This window comes from Furipterus horrens, unplaced genomic scaffold (assembly GCF_987537825.1).
Source record: "Furipterus horrens unplaced genomic scaffold, mFurHor1.1.pri manual_scaffold_8, whole genome shotgun sequence".
NCBI lineage: Eukaryota > Metazoa > Chordata > Mammalia > Chiroptera > Furipteridae > Furipterus > Furipterus horrens.
Window position 1 is genome coordinate 99,710,559 of NW_028327178.1, and position 13,099 is coordinate 99,723,657.

The 13,099-nt window shown below is 50.0% G+C and overlaps 1 pseudogene; it reads right to left on the reverse strand.

The window, feature by feature from the left end:
• Positions 1 to 3,717: 3,717 nt before the first annotated feature.
• LOC150003609 (calponin-2 pseudogene) lies at positions 3,718 to 6,125 on the reverse strand (annotated as a pseudogene).
• Between the last annotated feature and the right edge of the window lie 6,974 nt (positions 6,126 to 13,099).

Genomic DNA, 13,099 nt, shown 5'->3' on the forward strand with positions numbered 1-13,099 from the left:
GCCATGAAATATTATCGTCGTCGTCGGCAGCCGTCCATCTCGAGAGACGATGGTGTAGCTTCTTAAGAGTCTATCTGCACCGCCGAGAATGGTTGTGCAGTCCGACTCGGGAGTGACACGGTATCTGTCTCCTCCCGTGTTGAATCGACATCTTGCGATGACGCTGGAGTGTCCTCTCCAGTGAAGCTGAAGCTACAGAGCCTGGGCAGGGTGATATGGAGGGTCTGCTGTTGCCCATGCAGCAGACCCCCCCTCTCTTCGCAGCTGAAGGGTCCAAGGGAAAGACGGAGTCAATACAGCTTGGCTTCAGGTGCGCCGCAGGAGTTGCCGGTGTTGACTACAACGTCAAACCGCCTTAGGGACTCCGGCTCCGGATTTTCTGTCGGGGTTTACTCCCTTAGCCTTTCCCCTGAAGAGGTATGCCGCAAGGCAGCGGAGGTTTTTTGGAGTCAGAGTTTTCCTTCTCTGATGTGCCCTGACTGGAAGATCGAACCAGCGACACTTAGCTCGCAGGCCGACGCTCAATCCACTGAGCCAAACCAGCCAGGGCATGAAATATTATACAGCAGTGAAACTGAATGAACTTCAGCTGCAAACAGCAACTCAACAGTCCCGTGAAAAAAGTTGCAGAAAACTACATACACTATGATGCAACTTGTAGAATGTATAATAAAAGCAAAACCAAAAATTTGCATATTTAGGCGCATGCATTTGGTAGAAAATGTTTTAAATCAAGGGAAAGATAAGTATAAACTTAAGAACGGTTACCTCAGGTCAGGAGAGGGGAGGCGCCTATAGGTTACATTCAGGTTATTGGTGATGTTCCGGTGCCTGGGTGGGCTGGTGGCTTTATTTCATTTTATTATATTATAAATAAATTGATAATAAATAAGGGGGAAAGAGAGGACAGGAGAGGGGAGGGAAAGGGGCTAGAAAATCAGGTGAGAACTAGGTCACAAAGCACCTGTGGGGCACAGTGAGGCCTCTCCCCTGAGAGTGCTGGACAGTCAGTGGAGGGTTTTAAGTGGAGGCAAGACAGAATCAAACATTTATTTGGAAAAAAATATTCTCAAAATTTGGTCTGGGAATCATTAGCATGGATGATATCTGGGACCAGATTATAACTGCTGACTCTCAGACCCCACCCCAGACCTACTGAACTGGAATCTATCTTTTAACAAGATTCCCCGTTGTCTCCTGTGCATGTTGCAGGTTAAGCCTGGGCTCACTGTGTCACCAGAAAGGAACCAGGCCAAAGAGGATCTGCCTCAAGCAGGTCAGTAGTGTCTGGCTTTATGACTTCATGTGGAAAAAATTTCACAGGTCCAGATGATTTTGAGAGTACGTTTATTAAAGCTGGGGACACTGAGACAAGGAAGGGCTTAGGGTAGAAGAAGCAACAGGCAAGAGCCTAGGTGGTGCTCTGCTTTGGATCTCTAGAAATGTTACAGGAAAGAAGTGAGCCACGCTGGGCTGCGGGGACTCACTGAGAAGTAAAAGTCACGGTGACGGAAGTGAGCCAGTGCAGGGCTGCTGTTAGCTCCCTGAGAAGTCAGAGGAAAGGGGACCTTGGAGACAGGGTCAGGTGGTAAGCCCGGGACCAGTTGCCACTGCCCGTTGCTCCCTGGTTGCAAGTCTCATGGGGACCCTTAGAAGTTAGGAGAGAAAAGTAAGATGCCCATGTGAGAGGGAAGAAATGCACTTGTGTGCTCCAGAGAGAGCCCCGCTGGGTCTTTGTCTTGAGGTTCTTACCTGTTTTCTGAAGGGGGGGATTTCAGGGGAGGTCTTAAGGGAGGATTCAATAGAATATTCATCAGCTTTCTGCTGATGTGCCAAAATGAGATTGATTCCCTTGACTTCATCCATCCTTGGGTGTGGTTGGCACAAATGGCACTAATTGGAGTTTTGTTATCTATCTCCGAGTAGGGTGATTTAGCTATTACCCTCTGGTTGGGGAGGGGAAGTGTAAACCATTTACTCTTAAGTGTCCTTGGTTAGGGAAGATAGTATTTTGCTGTTTACTAGGTGGCTGTAAGCTGCTTGGCCATTTAAGTCTCTGTTTCAGTTTCCCTGTTCCACTTGTCCTGGCTTGCTGGCCTGTCTCAGCTACACGAGGGGAGGGCATTGTAGAGGGGCCAGAGCAGGTCTGGAGACCAGGAAGGAGGCAACTGCAGTAGCACGGGTGGAGGTGCTGGTGACGGTGGGGGGAGATGGGGGAGATCGGATTTAAGCTATATTTAGTGGGTAAAATCAACTGAACTTGGGTTGGATTGTATGTGGGAGTAATAGGGAAACTCAAGAATAAAAGATTTTAACTTTAGTTGAGAGGCTTAAGTGATTAATGCATGTGGAAAGCTGTTATTCCAGGAACTGGAATATGTGATTTATGTGACTCCAGATATTGGCAAGCAATTCAGCCTCTGTGCCCCAGGTATTTGAGCCATTGTATTCCAGGGAGGGAATGTCCTTGATGCAGGTAAAGAATTGTTGATCAGTAGATAAAGATATACTAGGCCAGCAGTCCCCAACCTTTTTGGCACCAGGGACCGGTTTCATGGAAGACAGTTTTTCCAATGGGGAGGAGGAAGGGGGAGAAAGGAGCAGAGCTCAGGTGGTCATGTGAGCAAAGCTTCACTCACTAGCCTGCCACTCACCTCCTGTTGTGCGGCCCGGCTCCTAACAAGCCACAGGGTGATACTAGTCCATGGCCCAGGGGTTGGGCGTCCCTATACTAGGCACATGGGGCTGGACTGCAACTCTTCTCTGATTGGTTTCCCAAACCTCTTAGCTACCCTTTTCTTTTCCTTATAAAAAGGTTGGCTTGAGATGAGATGTCTCCTGAAATCGCTGGCATCTGAATAAAGCACCCATAAAGATCCACTGTGTCTCTACTTATTGGTTCTGGTAGTGACAGGCAGCATGAACACTGACTTTTCTGGCGTAAGAACCTTCACTCTCTACCTTATTACTGTCTCCCCAGCCTCTGACAGGACATTCAAGTTCCTCTCCAATGCCAGTCTCTTCACTTCCCAGCACATTCCTCAAACACGAGCTCATCTGGATGACTTGCTGGCTGATTAAAGGAGACACGTGTTCTTTGCTATTCCTCCCACTGTAAGATGGAGTCTAATTTTCCTCCTTTAGTACTTGAGCTAGACCAGGTAACTTGTTTGCCTGACAGAATGTGGTGAACATGACATTTCTGGACTTTGAATCTAGGTCATAAGAAGCCTTGCAGCGCCCTGACCACTGTAGCTCAGCTAGCTGGGTGTTGTCTCAAAAAGCAAAAGGTCACCAGTTCAATTCCCGGTCAGGGCACAGGCCTGGGTTGCAGACCAAGTCCCCAGTTGGGGGTGTGAGAGAGGCAACCAATTGATGTGTCTCCCATACATTGTTGTTTCTCTCCTTTCTTTCTCCCTTCCGTCCCCTCTCTCAAAAAATAAATAAATGAATAATTTTTAAAAAGAAAAAGAATAAAGAAGCCTTGCAGCTTCCATAAGACCTCTCAAACATTCTCTCTGGGAACCCTGAGTCATAATGTAGGACTGGCAGGGACTCCCACCCCACATGCATGTGGATCTGGCCTTCACAGACCCTTAACTGGAAGCACTTGAACACAAAGAAAAATAAGGTGAAAACACAGGAAAACCCCAAATCCAAGACGGGGCGATGATGTGGTGAGTTGCCTGCAAGGGGAGCCTCAGTAGCCTGCCTGCTTCAGGGCCCTCTTTGGGCCTGGGTAGTCAATGGCTGACTCTGGAGCCCCGTTGCCCACTGGGCTCCATCCACCATCATGCTTGACTGGCTGGCACACTTGTTGGTGCCCATCCTAAGCCTGATGACACGCTGGCCTGTCCTCATGATGGCGTCATTGAAGATCTGCTCCTGCTGCTCTGATGCCGATATCCACACCACTCTGCAGCCACTTTGTCTTGGCCTTTCCTGCCAGAGCCAGAAGAGACACCTGCCCTTGTGTCATGTTCCCGCTCTCAACAGGTCACTGGCCTTGAAAAAGTCCACAGAGTTCATGCCGTAGCTGCCCATAGCCACGATGAAGTTGGAGAGGATTTTTAGCTGGTGCCAGTTTTGCATGGAGCAGTTCATCTTGGGGGCCAAGCCTAGCTGCAGTTTATTTGTGAGTATGCACAGGATAATTCTGTCCTTCGGACCCTTCTGGAAGTCGGGATTGATAGAAAGCCCCATGAGTCCCTCATTCCAGCTGTGGAGATCCGCCTCCTTCTAGGATCATATTTAGACAGGAGCCAGTTCTTGACCTCAGCTGAAAGCCTGCAAGAGGGCCCTTTGTTGAACCGGATGGAGCTCAACTATGCTGTGATGATTTGATATGTGTATATATCATGAAAATGTCACCAGAGAGGGTCTGGGCCCAGAGAAGATCGGCCTTGAGCCAGCCACTAGTGTGTGGGCTCTTGGCTTTGTGTAGGAAAGATTTCACAACCTGAGTCCAGGTGATTTTGAGAGTATGTTTCTTAAAGCTTGAGACAGTGAAAAAAAGGAAGGGCTTAAGGTAGAAGAAACAACAGGAGAGAGAAAGTCAGAGAAAAGGATGGGCTCAGAGACAGGTTCAGGGAGTAAGCCTGGGACGAGATGCCACTGCCCACTGCTCCCCCGGTTGCAAGTCTTGTGGGGCCTCTTACAGTTTAGGAGAAAGCTAGTGGAGATACAGGGGGTGGGTGTGCCCTAGTGAGAGTGTGCCCTGTGTCCTTTGTCTGGAGGCTTTTTATCTTCTTTGGCTGGCTGGAATCCTAGGGGAGGCCTCAGGGGAGGGTCTTATCAGAATATTTATTAGCTCTTCAGGTGTGTCCTTCAATGTGCTGATTCATCAAAATGTGCATAGAGAGGGGTCAAGGGTTATTTTCTGGTTAGCTTTTTTTTTAAAGAATGTCATGAAGAACGTCATTGAAGAGGGACCAGGACCCAGGCTGGTCTGTCCTGGGATGGTCTGGAATATGTAAACTATTTGCTCCTGAGTGTCCTTCATTAGGGAAGATAGAACCTGGTGATTCGTTGGGTGGCTCTAAATTGCTCAGGCTGTTTGGCTGTATTTAATTATTTTGTCTCAGTTTTCCTTATTCTACTTGTCTGAGAATTTCCCTAGCTTCATGCTATCCTGCTTCAAAAGAACCCTGTGCCCCATCACCTCACGTATTTACCTTTTTTTTTCTTTTGGTGAGAACATTTCAGTTCTACTCTTAGCAAAATTTAGTTATACTGTAGCGTTAGCAACCAGCTACAGTCACTGCATTGTATGTGAGATCCTCAGATCTTATTGATCTGATCATTGTAAATATTTAATAATTCCTTTATTAAAACTCTCCTCAATTACTCAGTTGGAGTGTGTTGCCTGGTCCCTCCCAGGGCCCTGGGTGACACAGGCTGGTCTTGAACTTCTCCACGTCACTACCCAGTGGGCCAATGTCTACAGAGTTGGAAGAGGAATGGAGTGAGATGCTTCCCTCAAAATGCGTCACCCACATAGCACGCCATGCACGTGTGAAGACACGGGAGATACATTCCCACACATGCAGGAATTTCTCACATATCCTTCCTGAGAAACACCTAGGTCATGATCTCATTCCAGCCAACAAAAGAAGCCAGTGCAAATAGAACTGATGGATAAGACTATCCTAACCTGAAACTATGCATGCTGATCGGGAGCATTATCTCCAGTTAAACAAAGAATGAGGCCGTGACAACAGCGCTGGGAATTAAGTGCCACAGCCCCAAATGTAATTGTTCAAGTTGCAAAGGGGAGACGTTCGTTATGTTGTGAAGAAAAAGCAGGCTTGGAAGGCAGATGGGTTAGCCAGGGTAACCTGAGCTGCTGTAACACATAGACGTTTACAAATACCTGGCAAATGTGTTAGAAATAGAGTTTTTGCTCATGTACCAAGTCTGGGTGGGTGGCAACTCTCTGCTCAGTCCTTCTGGGACTCAGGCTGAATCTGCAACATGTGAGTCTCAAGGTTGCCCTGAGGCTCATCCTTATTCCAGCCAGTCAGAGAGGGAAGAGAGTATTGAGGAGTGTCTGGGGTTTGGAGGGGCCAGGCTCAGAAGAGGCGCACATCAGCCCAACCCACGTTCAGTCCCCGCAGCTGGGTCATGTGGCCACGGCAGATTGCGGGGAGACTGGGAAAGGCATCCAGCAGCCAGTGCGGAAGGAGAGGAGGCTAGGGACGTGGGTGAGCACCCAGCATCTCTGCTGAAGTGGGAAAGCACGTTCCTCAAGGAAGTGCTTTTGCTCCCTTTCCCGTATGACCTGTCACCAGCTTCTGTGTGTTGGAGAGTCATGGGACCTTGTCTAGCCCTATGAGTCAGGTAGATGGTCTTCAAAGATAGGACAGGCTCAAATTCTTCCGGATCTCCCGAGCTGACCCAGGGCCTGGTGGAGAGCAGATTGTTGTGTGTTGATGGGATGATGGAATGTAAGTGCGCAATTTAGGTCATTGTTCCCAAGCTCCTGAGATAGGTGGGAAGCCTTCACCTGAGCATGACCTGGGTCCAGTCCTGCCCAGGGCTCGGGCTGCTTTGGGTTCAGGGAGGGCAAGTCAGTGCCTAAGGAAAAGGATGTCAGTCAAGCTAGGCAATTTAGGCGCCCCCATTCCTGGGAGCACGCCCTCACCTTTCTCTCCCCACTCTTCTTCCTCCACAGACACGCATCTCCTAAACTCTCAGGGTCCCACAAAACCTGCAGCCAGGGTAGCAATAGGCAGCAGCAGCTCATTCCACGCTAACCCCCTGAACCTGTCCCCAGGGTCCCCTTTTCTCTGACTTTCCAGCGAGCCAAAGCAGCCCTGCCCAGGCTCCTTCCTGTTGCTTCTTCTGTCCTAAGCCCTTTCCCGTTCACTGCCCCAGGTTTAATACACGTTCCGCAAAATAAAAATAAAAAAGAGACATAGGCAAATTAATCCAGCCCTATCCCACACACTCAGACAAAATATATGTCACAATAAAAGCCACTGTTTCTAGAGTTGGTCACCAAGAGAAGGGATTAATACACATGTTCTCACCTAGTCCTCCCACAGCCCTGTGAGGTAGGCACTGTGACCAGCCCCATTCACTGGCGGAGGAACCAAGGCTCAAAGTGGTCACAGCCAGTGCGAGGAGAAGCTGGAGCTTGGGTGTGAATGTGCTAGACCTCAGAGCCTGTGCTCGTGACCTCTGTCAGGATTCAGGAGAAAGCACAGCAGGTTGGACAGCAGCCAGGTCTTGGGGCAGAGCCCTGGGGAGGCGGGCCCCCCTGAGCTGGCAGCCCTGTTCTGCCATCCTGCTGTGTGGGACTGAGGGTGGGTCACTCTATTCATCCAGCTCACAGTTCCCTAGGCTGGCCCTGCAGGGGACACTGAGATGTGGAGAGAAACCCCGCTGTCTGGTTGGTGTGCTCACAGGACAGTGGGGGAGCCCGCGCCATGGGTTTGCTGCACCGTGACAAGGGTCACTGAGCATTTCTTCCTCCTTGGCTCTATCGTCTTCCCCTGTGAAATTTGGGCGAGGGGTTGGGAATCAGGGGTTGCAGAAACGCAAATGCTGACAGAGCAAGCATGAAACACAGACGGCCCGGAGTCTTGGCTTCACCCTGAACAGTTCTGTGACCTCGGCCGGGCTCTCGCTGAGGCTCAAATTCCTCATCTGTTGAGTGGGAATAACACATAAAATACCAAGCTCACAGGATAACACACAGACAACCCTAATTCACAGGACAAACCCGCATATATACCTAAGACATATGATAACCTATAACCGTACCTAGCTCGTGGGATAGCCTATATGTGTGTGGGGGCCCGGTTCTGTCTTTGGCTCTATGAACTCCATAACTAAGGTCTCTGCAGATTCTGATCTTCTAGGGTCTCTGAATAGGAAAGAGGACAAGGGAGAGATGTCCCCAACTCAAATTTTTCAGACAGAATTAGGATCTGTTGCACACAACACAAAATCCTAAAAAAATAGTAGCAAAAAAACCCAAGAAAGTTTATTTCTCTGTCATGTAAGAAGCCTAGAGGGCAATGCATGGCGGGGCAGAAACTCCATGCAGGTGGCTAGTTCCGCCTCTCTGCTCTGCCGTCCCTCGCATGTGGCCCTTACCCTCAGTGCACACTATGGCTTTCCTCTTACGTCTGTAGTCACATGGCCATGCCTCATTGTAAAGCAGATTGGGAAATTCCTTGAGGCTGAAAAGCAAGATAGATAAACCTTTTCAGCTAGCTAGAAGTCGTCGTCGGCAGCCGTCCGTCTCGAGAGACGATGGTGTAGCTTCTTAAGAGTCTATCTGCACCGCCGAGAATGGTTGTGCAGTCCGACTCGGGAGTGACACGGTATCTGTCTCCTCCCGTGTTGAATCGACATCTTGCGATGATGCTGGAGTGTCCTCTCCAGTGGAGCTGAAGCTACAGAGCCTGGGCAGGGTGATATGGAGGGTCTGCTGTTGCCCATGCAGCAGACCCCCCCTCTCTTCGCAGCTGAAGGGTCCAAGGGAAAGACGGAGTCAATACAGCTTGGCTTCAGGTGCGCCGCAGGAGTTGCCGGTGTTGACTACAACGTCAAACCGCCTTAGGGACTCCGGCTCCGGATTTTCTGTCGGGGTTTACTCCCTTAGCCTTTCCCCTGAAGAGGTATGCCGCAAGGCAGCGGAGGTTTTTGGAGTCAGAGTTTTCCTTCTCTGATGTGCCCTGACTGGAAGATCGAACCAGCGACACTTAGCTCGCAGGCCGACACTCAATCCACTGAGCCAAACCAGCCAGGGTAAGCTAGCTAGAAGTAGATAGCAGATATTAGAAGACTATTTCTAATAGTCTATTTCTGTCACATCCAATAGCCCCGCTTGTGAGAATGGTGTGTGGGTCAGTGGAGGGATGTTCCCAGGCAGCCAGACTCTGCCATCCACTTCTCTTCCGCATCGTAACTTCCTGACCAAGAAGTTAAGAGACCAAGACAGAAAGAGGCCATCTGAACATCATAATGTTGGAGCAACTTACCGAGGACCTGCTCTATCCCAGGCCCCATGCTGAGCCTCGGGTGAACATTATCTCAGATTTTCATCTTTCAGCCTCACCCGTGAGTGGGCCTCCTGTGGTGGAGGGGTTGGGTCATGTCCTGCCCGTGCCAGCTGGGGCAGGAGACCTCCAAGGGCACTCGTGCCCAGGGTGGATCACCAACCAGCCCTCCCGTTTTTAGTCCTGCCTCGCACGTTTCTGAGGATCTTAAATTGTCTGTGTCCAGATGGCTCTCCCTAAACAGTCTGGTTGATTCAACTTCTTGGGTTTCTTACATCAGTCCCCACTCAGCCTCTGCTTGCTTTCCAGCTTCCAGAGTTTGGTTGACTCCCTTTAGCTGCTGTTATTTCTTCACATGTTCTCTTTGTCCCCTTGGGTGGTTGTGTATTTTTTAAATGCCTTTACGTCATTTCATTGGAATTTCTGAGAACAATGGAGGTAAACAAGTGTGCAAGTGTGTTCCGTTGGCTGTGTTTAACCGGAAGCCTCCCGCCTGCGTTCTTGACTGGGGGACCCCTCAGTGGTTATGTGGATCGTGTGGCATTAGCGCCCTGGTCCCCTCCTTGCTCACACAGCTCAGGAGCCCCTGGGACCATCAGCACATGGGGCTCTGTTTCTCCCTCTCTGAGCCCAGGCTCGTGTCCCTCCCGCCTCTACAGCCCCAGCCCTGCCTCATGCTTCTTTGCAACTAGACAAGACCAGACAGGCCTACGGCAGGTGGATATGAGTCCCTTGTGTGGTTCTTTCCTGAGAAGTCAAGTGTCCGCTGTGAGGCTTTAATGAGTTAAAATTTAAAGGTGGGGCTGAAAGACAGACATTTCTAACTTGGAATATCAGAGTAAATCCCCTCCCCACTGGAATATTACCACTGTGTTTACAATGAAGTCCAAAGTCAGTGCTCAGGGGCAAAGCCTAACAGTGTCGCACTTGTCCTGGCAAACCCCATAAGCAGGTGCTAGTTTGGATGCAGATATACTGCCGCTCGGTGAATGTGGCAGAGTCAGCATTTCCTCCCCGTGTCTTGGTTCAGTGCGTTGAGAAGCCATGTTGTGTGAACAGTATGCTTCTTCAGATCCTAGAATCCCTCTCAGTGGGTTGTGATGCTCACGAGGCTCATAAGAGGAGAGGCATGTAGTCCCCAAGATCATGGGTGACCAACCATCCCAGTATCATGGGAAGGAGGAGTCTGCTGGGATGCAGGACTTTCTGTGTTAAAACCAGGACAGTTCCAGCGCAAACCAGGATGGCTGGTCACCCTCTGAAACCGCCTGTCACAGCAGGCTGGCTTCTCACATACCCTCCTGGGTGTGTCCTTGTTGCAAAGGCAGCTTAAAAGGGTAATTCTGTGCTGTTTAACCCCCACCTCACTTAGCAAAGGCAGACGGTGGGGGGTTCAGAGGTGGGCTCTGGAACTTAAGTGCCTGGGTTCAAACCCCAGCTCCAACACCTACCAGCTGCAAAGCAAGTCATGTTAGCCCTTTCTGCTTCAGTTTCCTTATCTATAAAATGGGAGGAAAAATAATAAGTTCTACCCCATAGGGTTATTGCAAGGACTGAATGAATTAACAGACGTAAAGCACTTAGAATATGCTCAGGCTACAATCCCATATCTAAAACCATGATGAGCCCTCACCGGTGCGGCTCAGTGGGTTGGGTGTTGCTGTGGAGTTTTTTAGTGGGGCCTTTCTGCACCAGAAGGACTGAAGAGCCTCTGAAGACCGAGGAGACAGCCTCTTCTTCTTTCTCGATGCAGGCCTCCAATTTGGAGATATATCTTCTGTCCCTTTCAATGTGGTGATGGTGCTGATGGTGGAGGTGGGTAGTGGTTAGCAGAGGGGCGGTTGCAAATTCAAGTCTCCAAGAGCCTTCCCCAGTCTGATCTAGGGGAGCCCCCAGTTAGGGGGACATAAGCTGTAGAGAAGCGCTGAGCAAGCTGTGTTTTTGGTAAAGCTGCTGTGGGTTCCAGGCAGTGGGCTGGTCGGGGCAGATGAGATAGTGGAGCCGAAGAGGGGTCTGTGGCCCCTCGGGAGCCCCTGGGCGTCCACAGACCTGCTGCACTTGCAGAAAAGTATGCAGAGGGGAATCTGGATGCTTCCTCAGTTGGGGGGCGGGGGACATATTTTCTGAGCCCTCCAGGAAGGCATGGCAGACAGGTGCTCGAGGTGCTGGGGAGTTATAGTGGCTGAGAGGGAAGGAGGAGCCCCCAGCATAGCCACAGGGAGGGGGCCCACCAGGAACCCACCCCCACACCTCACAGAGCTCCCTCCAGGCCTCCCCACAGGGATGTTCCCGGCCGTGACCTGTCACGGGATTATTTTGCAAGTGCATTTCTTCTGGGGATTTAATGGTCTGGGAGGGATAATTGGTTCCTGTTTTTTGTCAGCGGAGTCTTGCAATCAAGAACATGGGCCCATTCCCAAGAGGGAGGGTGGTGAGGGGAGGATTAAGGCCAGGCTTCCCCAGCAGGCGCCCGGGTCTGCCTTGGGGAGGGAGCCCTCATTGCCTTCAGCATTTCTAAGCCTTATACAAACTGTGGAATCACAGAGAAGCCATGGCTTCCACCTCCTCTGCTATTCACCCATTCATCAGCGGGGCGCCCCTTCTCCTTTTAGGCACTTAGTCCCCCCCCCCCCCCCGCCCCAAAGAGCTCTAGACACTAACATCGCCCTCTCTCTCTTATTTCCTAATCAAACCTCCTATCTGCTCACAAGTAAGATGGTTCCTGAGAAAAATCCCTGGCATAGGATTTAGGAGACTCTAGTCCAAGTTTCAGCTCTGCCCTCCACACACTATGACCTCAAGCTGATCCCTTGTCCTCTATGTGCCTCAATTTCCCCATATATTTGAGGCAAAGATGAAATTTGATCAGAAGATGCAAAATCAAACATCTTTAGGAGTCAGGCTGATTGAAATCAGAGATCAGAGATCAGGTGAACTAGCAAATGCCAGCCAGACTAAAGAGGGCAGCAGTTAAAAATGACAGCTCGTCCTGGCTGGTGTGGCTCAGATGGTTGGAGCATCGTCCGGTAACCAAAAGGTCACCGGTTAGATTTCTGGTCAGGGCACATGCCTGGGTTGCGGGCTCGATCCTTGGTTGGGGCACATTCTGGAGGCAGCTGATCAGTGTCTCTCTCTCTCTCTCTCTCTCTCTCTCTCTCTCTCTGCCTCTCTCTCTCTCTCTCCCTCCCTTCCCTTCTCTCTCGAATGAGAATAACATAAACCTTTAACAAATTTATAGCTCATTGTTGTCATGTAGAAAAGTGAGCCCAGTGTTACCAGATCTCTGATTTTCCAAGAGAAGCTGTATTTGTCAGGATAAGCTGCTGTAACAAACATCCCAGAAGCTCAGCTCCTTGGTTCTGCAAAGGTTTACTTCCTGTTACTGCCAGGGGCCACATGGGCCAGCGGGGGGCCTTACACTGCCCCTGCGGGCCTATCCTTCCGCCTGGTAGCGCTGCCTCTCCTACGGCCTAGGAGTCCTCCAGCAGACAGGGAAGAGCATGTGGAGGGTTAGAGGGAGGTTTTGGGGACCAGGCAGGAAGTAGCACATACTACCTCTTCACGCTTCCTCCAGGCTAGGATGTGGGCACATCGACCCAGATAACTGCAAGGGAGGATGGAAAATATAGTCTAACTATGTTTTGGGAAGAAAAGAATATGGGTTTGGTGGAAGGTAGACTTTTGATGATGGTCTTTTCAGAAGCCTGGATTTTATGTGAAACTTTCTAGTTTTTTTTTTTTAGAGAGCGAGAGAGAGAAAGGGAGAGAGAAAAAAACGTTGATTTATTGTACCACTTACTTATGCATTCATCGGTTGCTTCTTGGTGCCCTGACGGGATCAAAACCACAACCTTGGCATATCAAGGCGATGCTCTAAGCCACTGAGCTACCCGGCCAGCATGCGGAAACCTTCTTATTTTTAAATAATAGCAAGCAATTAAAATTTTTAAAAAGACATTCTATGGATTAAACGAAACCTTCTTATGAGCCATAAAACCCCAGTGCTGTCAGTCTGTGACCTCTAGGTTAGGTGGCCTCATCTTGCCCAAATGAGCTGTGATTCTACAGGGTCAGGCCAAGGGTTGGTG